This window comes from Protopterus annectens, chromosome 11.part0, assembly GCF_019279795.1.
Source record: "Protopterus annectens isolate FY-2018-M chromosome 11.part0, PAN1.0, whole genome shotgun sequence".
Lineage (NCBI taxonomy): Eukaryota > Metazoa > Chordata > Ceratodontiformes > Protopteridae > Protopterus > Protopterus annectens.
The window spans coordinates 275,140,540-275,150,753 of NC_056745.1; the positions used below are offsets into that span (position 1 = coordinate 275,140,540).

The window sequence follows — 10,214 nt, forward strand, 5'->3', positions numbered from 1 at the left end:
ATCATCTTGTCTTTGTATTGTGGTATCATTCTTGGTGAGGACAAGATGCTGCTCAGGGTCAGGGTCATACCAGCCTGGGCTACATAATCGGAGAGCTCCTCTATGTCTCTTTTCATGTAGTCCAGGGAGGTACGTCTCAGGTCATTCACACCAGCATGGACAATGACGGAGTCATATTTGTACTTGCTTTGGAGTGACCTGAGTGCTTGTGTTATGTGGCAGATCCTAGCTCCCAATAGACAGCTCACAGTCACCTTCTCCTTGTTCAGCCTGGTCAGTGGGACATCAGTGTGTCTGACTATGGAGTCACCTATTACTAGTGTATCAGGCCAGGTGTTTGGCCTTAAAGGCTGCGATTGGTTGACACACTGATTTATTGAAGTATGTGTTGCATGTGTTTTGTTTTGAGGTGGTGGATTTTTGGATGTCTACTTTGGGAGCCTCTGTTGTTTTGGTAAGTTTTTTATTAGAGCCTCCGAGTATGTCTTTGTGTTTTTATGTGTTTGGTTTGCAGTTGTGGTAGGTCTATGTGGGACTGGGATTGTTGTGTGTGTGATTGCCATCTCCTCCTGTCTGGTCATGCCAGCCCTGAGTTGAGAGAGTTCAGCCTCCAGTTTGGCTATATAGTTGCATCTCTCACATGTAATTGTGTTTGTTGGGAGGAGGAGAGGGTTGTCTGTGTACATGAGACAATTGTAGCATTGTCTCAAGATGCCCAGATTGACCAGCTGAACTGGAGAGGACGCCAGTAATCTACCACTCGACATGCTAGAACAGTATAAGGGAGTGGTATACCTTTAAGGGAAGTGGGTATTCACAGGGGTGGTAAGTAGATGTAGTGCTTTACTTAGTACGAGAGTGCTTACTTAGTAGAGAAGTATTGAGAACAAGTGCTAGGCTTATAATACAGTGAGTATTCTGGTTATACTAAGAGTAGAGCTTCCTTAAGGGAAAATTTGAAGAGCAGACTTGGCGGAGCCAGAAAAAGTTTAACCGGCACTGCGCTATGCGCACGACCACGCAAAGCCGTGCAAACGCGGATTTTAAACAGTGAACTACAAAAGAGCTAGGAATGGTCCCAAACAACCAATTACTACAGCTTCTTGTGCTGACGTCACTTCCCCCAAGGACAGGTAGGCTGCTCAAGGCTCCCCACTCCCACTGGTGAGCAAAGAAACTTCCTTCTATCCAAGTAAGGTAATGGACAACACAAAACTCTATAGATAGACACTTAAGTCTCTTTGTAGTGTTTTGAAAAGTAAGCACACGCTATTATGAGGTGAAGGATTGTTAATAGAAGTGCTAACTAAAAGTCACTTCTATTAAAACCTGGATCAGAAAGAATATTTATGGATTAGCAGTGAACTTACATGTACTAAACTCTGAGATCATTGTACCGCAGAGAAAATAGAATATTCTGAGAAGTGGCAAACACGAACTTAGTATTTTGGCTATTCAGTCTCTTTGTTTAGCAGGTCCCAACATTTCAAATTTTTTACCACCTGAGGTGGGTGGTAGAGTATACACTGTGTCAGACTAAGAAATAATGACATCAGAGCAGAAGCTAAAGTATCTCCTGTTGCAGCAAAGGTCAAAAAGAACAGATGACTGTGGTTCGGGCACATGTAAGGAAAGAAGATGATTTAGTTCATAGGTTCAAAGGTGTGTACTAGGCTAATGTCCCTGGAGCCTTTACAAGGCTTGCCTATAGGATTACCCTGGCATTGTGCCACCTGACCTTAGCTCCCAGTGCCTCTGTCGAGTAGAGCCACTGGAGTGATCCCCTGGGTGAATTTTCTATTTCCCATCCACTCATCAAGATTTCTCTTGAAGAGGGCCAGTGAGGTGCTCTGTTTGACATCTGTTCCATACCATGGGCAGTTTCTGGGTTATGAACCTGTCCCTCCAGCACATTCTGTTGATTGTGGTAATGAGGTTGAGGTCTCTGGAGCGTGTAGTGTGGAGGGATTGGGATTTATTTAGATGTAGCATTTCTAACAGAGCCGGGACAGACATAGCTTTGTAAGTCAAGCAGAGATCGCCTCTAAGTAGGCAATATGAGACGGAGAATAGTTGGAGATTTATGAGTCTGTCCATAGAGGACAAGTGTTTAAGGCCTAGGATCCTCTTTGTGAGGTACTTTTGCGGCCTCTCCAGTTGTTGCAGGTGTCTAGTGAGGTACATGCCAGATAGGGCATTGTACTCTATGATTGGCCTAATAAGGGAAGAGTAGAGGGAGACAATGACCTCTTTCTTCCTGGATGCAAAACCCTTAGTAATGAGATGTGCCACATAGAAGTATTTTCTGACCACAGTGGCAGTGTGGTGGTCAAAAGAGAGGTTGCTGTCAACCTCTGTTCCCAGATCTCTTATAATGCCTTCTGTGTTCAGTGGACTGCCATCGATGTGGTAATTCATAGGAACCAGTTTTTCCCAAATGAGGCGATGACACATTTTTTGGCTTTGAGCTTAAGGATCATGGTTTTGACACCAGTTGTTGGTCTCAGTGAGGCCTTTCTGTAGGATGTGAACATCACTTGGGGAGTTAGTAATAGCTCCCAACTTGCAATAGTCTGCAAACTTTATCAGCCAGAGTCCCTTCGTGTTGGCCTGGACTTCAGAGAAGTAGATACCAAACAGGAGGGGACCCAGGACCAAACCCTGTGGGACTCTAGTGACTAGTCTGCAGTCTGACTTGAAGTCAGCTTGTTTCACGCTGTGGGTTCTATCAGTGAGCCAGTTTGCAACCCACCTAGTGATATAGGGGGTTGATACCTAGCTTAGTAAGTTTTTCTATGATTCCTGAGTGGGGAATGGTATCAAAGGCCTTGGTCAGATAAAGGTAGGCTGTATGAACCACCTTGCCTTCATCCACAGCTCTGGTGACTGACTCATAGAAGTTGGGCAAGCATGATCTACCCTTCACAAAACCAAATTGTGTGGGATCCAGAGCTTGTTGATTCCCTATATCCTTGTTTATTAGGTCCATGATGATGCGTTCCATAGCTTTGCATATCAGACTCGGCAGGCTAATGGGGCGATAGTTCCCAGGGTCTGTAGTCATTCTTCCTTTCTGGAGAGGGATGACTGTAGCAGTGCGCCATTTGGTAGGGACAGTGCCTGAGGTGAGGCTGTGATTGAGCAGGGCACACAGGTAAGGTGCCAGTTCACTCTGTAGTTCATGTAGAACACAGCCAGGGATATTGTCAGGTCCCATAGAAGCTGTATTCTTGGCCTTGGACAGTGCTGTTTTAACCTGTGCAGCAGTAATACTGGGTGCCTGGCAATCTACTGGTATTGTGATTGGTCCTTGGGGGGGGGGAGTAAAGTTGGCACTAAATCTGTCGACCAGTATATTTGCAATATCTGTTGGGTCGGTATAGGAGGTACCATTGTGCAGTAGCTCAGAGCAAATCTGGGTATTGCAGTGTAGATTCTTTACAAAACTGTAAGAAGACCTTGTGGTTGTCTTTACTATCTGCTGCAATTCTGTTTTCATAGCAAGCTTTAGAGGAATTGATGAGGGATCTCAACTTTTTGTTGAGGCTGATGAGAGTTTATCCAGTTTTGGGACTTCACCTTATTCCGCATCAGTTTCCTCCTCCTGTTGTAGAGTTTGTTTATGGCAGGGGACCACCAGATTGGCTTTCTTGTTTTGGAGGAAAGCGTCTTGGTTCTATATTGGGTATGGCGAGATCCATGCATTTGTGTAAGTGTTCATACAGTGCATTTGTGTATGGTTCGGCGGTCATGCAACTATTTTCTATTTGCATGGGTGGCGTGAAGTTAGCCACCTCTGTTTTTAGGAGCCCAAAGTTAGCTTAGGAGAAGTTTTTCATGGTGGTTACCTTTGTGGGGGGGATAATATGGATTTCCAAGGTGATTAGTTTGTGTTCGGATCTAACCAGGGAGGAGTTGATTATTGGTGTAGAGCAACGGTCGCCGATGTTAGTAATGACCAGGTCAAGGATGTTGCATCCTCTAGTGGGGGTAGGAATGAGCTGGTCCAGGACATTGGAATTAATGAATTCCAGGAGACATTGGGCAAGTGTATTTGTACATGAGTAGTTTTCCCAGTTAATGGAGGGGTAGTTGAAGTCACCCAGTATGAGTGTTAGGTTGGACCCTAATATTCTCCAGGATGCTTAGAAACGTGGAGTGTGGGTCTTGGGACATGGTTGGAGACCCATAGCAGGCTACAACCTGAATCACTGTCTTACCCAGTCTTAGCTGCACCTGAAGTATCTCTGATGCGTTATGTTTGGCTATCAGTCTGGAGGTGTGCTCATCCCTTAGGAATACAGAAACACCACCACCTTTGGAGCTTTGGTCCAAGTTCTGGGGCCAAAAGGTGTGGAATGGGTTATAGCCTGGTTGTGCATGGGGTGCTTTCTGCTGCCTGAAACCAGGTCTCTGTTACAGCACAAATGTCGATGTTCTCCATTTTAAAGAGTGCTTTGAGCGGGTGCATTTTGAGATTTAGACTTAGGTTCATACTAGGCTATCTGCCCTAGGGCATTTATAAGCCTAGCCAGAGTGTGTTTGGCTTTCACCACCCATTTTAAATTCATTTTGCTATGCCCTTTTTCGAGGTTAGTATACTGTGCCTCTGTCTAACAGTGACACAGAAGTGTTGAGCAGCATGACCCTCAGATTGCATTTGTTTGTAGCTGTTATGGTGGTAATTTGGTCTTTGGAACACTACCTGAAAAGGCACTATAGGGGTGGCAAGAGCCTTGGTGAGTATCCGGAAGTCCAAGGGTGACAGATGCAGGCCATTTCTGGCAAAGCGTCAAGGTCTGTCAATCATGTCATCCCAGGCAGACAGATACTGGATCCCCTTAGAATGACACCATAAATTTAACCAGTTGTTGAAATCAGTCATTTTCTGCTTATACTGTGGTATCATTCTGGGTGATGGTAGGATACTACTCAGGGCTAAGGTCATACTTGCCTGGGCTACATAGTCCGAGATCTCCTCCATGTCTCTCTTCATGTAGTCCAGGGAGGTATGTCTCAGGTCATTCACACCCACATGTACAATGAGAAGTCATATTTGTATCTGTTATTGAGGGACCTAAGTACATGCATTATGTGGTGGATCCTGCCACCTGACAGGCAGCTGACTGTTACTTTCTCCTTATTCAACCTAGTGAGTGGGACATCAGTGTGCCTCACTATCGAGTCACCTTTGACTAGTGTGTTGGGTATGCTGTTTTGCCTTCGGGACTCTAGTTGAGTGGCACACTGTTTAGGAGAGTTATGTCTCTCGTGATTAGTGTTGTGTTGCGGTGGTCAAGTGCGTTTCTGCCTTGGAGGTCTCTGCTGTTTGGGTAGATTTTTATTGAGAGCCTCCGTGAAGCTGGGTGTGTGGTTTGTGTTTTTATGTGAAGGCAGTGCTGGCGTGTGTCCTGGAAGGCTGTGTGTTCCATGTGGTGTGATGCAAGTGTTGACCTTCTTCTCTTGACCAGCTATTCCAGTCTTGGCTGGAGAGTGCATGGCTTCCAATTTGGATATACAAGTGCATCTCTCGCAAGTCTGAGTGTTGGAAGATAAGAGGAGAGGGTTGTCTGTGTACATGAGGCAGTTGCTACATTGCCTCAGGATGCCCAAGTTCACCAGGGTAATAGGAGAAAGCACAGGGAATAGACCTTTAGACATGCCTGGAGGGGTGGGCATTAATAATAAGTACTGGAGCTGTTTCCTTGTAGAATGTTTAGTGCTGGTAGCACTTCTGTGTGCTACAGTAATTGCTACAAGAAGTGTGGTAAAATGCTAAACTAATAAGCTAGTAAAAGTGCAGGAGAGGAGAGAACTTGCAGATCTAAGGGATAAAATTGAACAGCAGACTTTGGCACTGCTCAAAAGCTTACAAACAGTCCTGGATACAGCAAATCTGTGTCTGAACTAGACTAGTTACAGGAATGGCAGGAAACAAGCGTAAGTGAAAAAGAATTGGAAGAGAGAGGAAGAAGGCAAGAGGAAATGAACCATCCAGGAAAGATATGAATAAATGGATTGTGAGAGAGAAGACTTGCAACAGTCAGGAATAACTATCAAAGAAGGTTGGAGAGTGGTGTTGGATCAAGAGGTACCAGAGAACATTGAATTACTATGGAATATGAGTTGGAGATGCTTTGTGGATTTATGCATTTTTTGTTTGCTTGGTATTACTGGTCTTAAATTGCAGCAAACAATGTAAATCTTCAAGTAATGTATAACCATGCTGTATGTTGCAAGTCGTGTGGTGCATGTAGTTTTATCTGATTTTCATGTAAGACTGTGAACTTGATGTTTAGAAAGGATATGTTTTTGCTGTGCTTCCTTTTCCATGAAACATAACGATAAAAATGAATTCCAAAGTTCATTGGAAATATTATTTGTGCACCTATTCTTTCTGAAGTAAAGAATAATAAAATGAGTCAGTTTTTCATCTTTATAAATAATTAAAAAAGCTCCCCATATATTTTTTGCTTTTTTTGTGTTTTAAAGCTGTTGGATCAGTTTTATGGCATCCTGTCTTACTGAAGTGATTTGCAGTCAAAATGGTACAGCGATGACAAAAGTAGCCCTATATTTTTTACTGAGACCATTAAGTTGAATACCCAGATCTTCCCTTCATTTGTGATCTTGAAGATAGTGTCTCTTACTACACCATCAGCTAGACAGACCATAATCATCTCTGAACTACTGTAGCTGTTGGTGAGATTTTATGTATAGAGAGCAGTACTTAGAAAACCCTGTGTCTGATCACCACTTCATACTCATTGCCTCCTGTGGGTTAAAGAATGTGTTGTTGCTTATGCACACCGGAACAGAAATAAATGAAAGGGGCATGTTTCTATAAAAGTGTACATGCAGATAACTAAGGTACAGGGACCAAAGCTTAATAATGTCTGATTGTATGATAGTTTTTACATAACTCTCCCATGAATTTGTCAAGACTTTTCTTAAATGTCTCTTTCGCCATGGTTCTTTACTGCAGTCCTGTTCAGCAAAACAGTTCATTTTAGTTATGGTTCTGCACATTGTTGTTAGTCTAAATTCGCTCGCTCTCCAGCTCAGAGATATGGAGGTACTACTTGAGCCCAGGCAAACAAACACGTAAACATTCCCAAAGGATTTGTAAATAGTGTCCGTGTTGTCTGTTTCCTTTCTGCGTGATAGGGAGTGCTGGTTCAACTGCTTTAACTTCTTATTTTACTACATTATATAAATACCATGAACTTTGTGTCCATCTGCTTTTTATTCCTCCAGTTCTGTCAGTATGGTTATGGTTATAATTGTATCCTCATAATATTGTGCCATATCCCAAGGAGTATCCTCTAACGTTGTTAATTAGTTTAAAAATTATTATCAGATATCTTTTTATCAAGAATTCTCATTAGGGTTTATAGGTTTGTTGGTAAGGACTAGGCTATCTGCCCTTACAGGATATTTTACTTCTAGCCAGTTTCCCTTTTTGTGCTCAAATTAACCTACCCATTTGGTTAGAGATTGACCCTAACCATGATAAGTATGCATTACCCCTAATGAGAATAACTGGGATCATATTATATGTAATTTGAGGAGACCCATGCATGAGATAAAGCCTCTATCCATTATTAGTACAGGGGGCACTCCTTGGGTAAAAGTTCTGTTTTCCATCCATAGATCTAAGTCGTGTTTGAATATGGACAGGGATGAATTTTGTTTTATGTAACTGAGGAATCTGTTTCAGAGCATCGGTATCTTCAGCAAGATATATATGTCCCTCTAAAATCATTTTGTTGATGATGCAGAAGAGGTTTAGAGCCCTAGACCAAATATTTCTGATGACATTTGATTTGCTGATGTGCAGTAAATCCATCAGAATTGGGTTGGAGGATGCCTAGTATGCCAGACACAGGTCACCTCTTAGCAGTCTGTAAGATACCAAGTATAGAGACAGGCCTTTGAGACGGTCCATGCAGGACATGTTGTTTAGGTCTTGTATCCTTTTAGTAAGGTATCTCTGTGGGTGTTAACAGTTGTTGCATATGTGTGTTCATAGATACAGTCCAAAGGGGGCATTATATTAAGTGTTTGACCTAATTGGGGCTGAGTAAAGGGAGGGTAGTGACATCCCTTGATCTAGACACAATCCCTTTGTAAACTGTATAATATAGGACTTTCTTACAGCAATAAACTCTTGTTGGTCAAAATGTAGGTCACTGTCCACATAAGTTGCCAAATCCCGAACATCTGGGTTAAATCTTAGGGGTGTATTGTTAATGTGGTAGTTCCCTGGGATGACATCCCAAAGGATACAGTAATGCATTTTTGGCATTTAGTTTTAGTCCATGATTTTGGCACCAGTTTTATTTGGGACAAACCTTCCTGCAGGATGTTTAAGTCATTTGGAGATTCAATGACTTCTACTAGCTTGCAGTCATCTGCAGACTTAGTCAGCCAGTGTCCTTTGGTATTGGCTTTTACTTCAGCAAAGTAAATGCCAAACAGGAGATATCCCAACACATAACCCTGGGGGACTCCAGTAGTGATTGGTCTCTTTCTGGAGCTAACTTCTCCTATTTTGATTTCCTGCATCCTTTCTATGAGCCAGTTGGCAATCCAGTGGGTAAAATGAACATTGGCAGCCATATAAGTACCCATTAGACATTTTTAAAATTAATATTACAAATCCATAATTATACTGAAACCCTTGTGTTTGCTTACTTCAGGGATTCACTCTCCATTTTGACTTTTAATGTTGTTTCTCCCTAATGCAATAACAGTGGACTTCTTGATATTAAAGACTAGTTTGTTCTTCATTGCCAAGCTTGATATACCTGATATGCCATCCTACTAATGTCATTCATGATCTCCATTCCTTTTTGCAGGAGGGGGGAGCTGGCTTTTAGCTAGTTAGTCCTTCCATACCTGAATTTCTAGCAGCCATACTTTATTTATTTATTTATTTATTTATTTATTGCAGTTGGTTTACCAGGATAGTCCATTGGGCCATTTAAGAACCCGTTTTCAATGGAGTCCTGGGGAGAAAAGCTCCAAAAAAGAAAATCAATTTACAATAAACATTGACCGTAAATATATAGGTACATACTATAAAAAAACATAAGCAAAACATAAATGTACTTAACATTTGTCAGTGACAATCTTGGTACAGGCTAACGAAGGAATAAAAGCAAAACATAAAAGCATTTTAATGAACGAACATAGTAGATGAATAGAGTAGAATGTTAGTACAGTTAGTACTCTTGCTTGAAATTTAGTTGCTTATAATACAGACAATCACATTAAATAGCTTCAGGGCTTGAATCCCCACATTCCCTTTAGTCCTTCAGTAGATTATTTTTTTACCCTATTGTGTTTGCTGTAGTTAGGAAATAGGAAAGTCAACTCTACTTTGCAGTAACAGAGAGTTAATGCTATCTTTTTTTACAGTTTTCTAAATTGAAGGTCCAATTTGTTTTGCTCTATTCTTTGTTTTGGAAAAATACAACTTGTCTAGGGTAAGGCATTTCCCTTGGAATGACTCAGTTTCTTTATGTAAATACTAAGTACTTGTTCTTATGAGTAACTTGGAAGATCATACTGTGGTCATCCTGGACTTGACTTCATCACTGTTCAGGTGACTGGTGTTTGACTCGCACAATCTGCTGTGGCTTCAAAATACATATCTAGTTATACTTCGTTCAGCAGAACCATACTTTCCCTACTTGTGAATGCAACAAACAATTTTCTTACAATTGTTTTTGCCTTTGAGGAGATACATTTGTGGTTGTTTACAGTAATCGATTATTCTTTAAATGTATTCTATTCCAAGCCAGTTCCATGGCATAAAGGGATAAAGCCTTGACTATGGCACAGCTGACCTAAGTTCATGTAGTAACTTTGGTACCTGTAGGAGCTGGTTGGGGAGGAACACAGCCATCCTGGGATAGGAAGGCAGCTACACCGAGTGGTAGCACTAGTTGACTTTGTGCATGCCAAACCCATGCTTTCAGTAGTGCATTTGCTTTATGCCAACAAGAGGAACTTAATATGTGGAAGCATGCTTCTCATGGGAAACCACAATCACAAATCCAAGGGACTACTGAGGGGAGTGCTGCAAGATAGAAAAGGTATGCCACCCCTAAAACTAGCAAGCTGGCCACTCCTTACCGCCTGACTCTTATTGGTGAAGGAAGAATCAGGTAGAATTTCCAAACAGGAAGAAGTTGGCCATAGGGCAC

At 42.0% G+C, this 10,214-nt stretch overlaps 1 protein-coding gene across 4 annotated transcripts in view; it reads left to right on the forward strand.

The window, feature by feature from the left end:
• Positions 1–10,214, forward strand: part of NUP37 (nucleoporin 37) — a 1,368,290-nt gene that overhangs the window by 1,015,724 nt on the left and 342,352 nt on the right. The gene's annotated exons all lie outside the window — the stretch shown is intronic.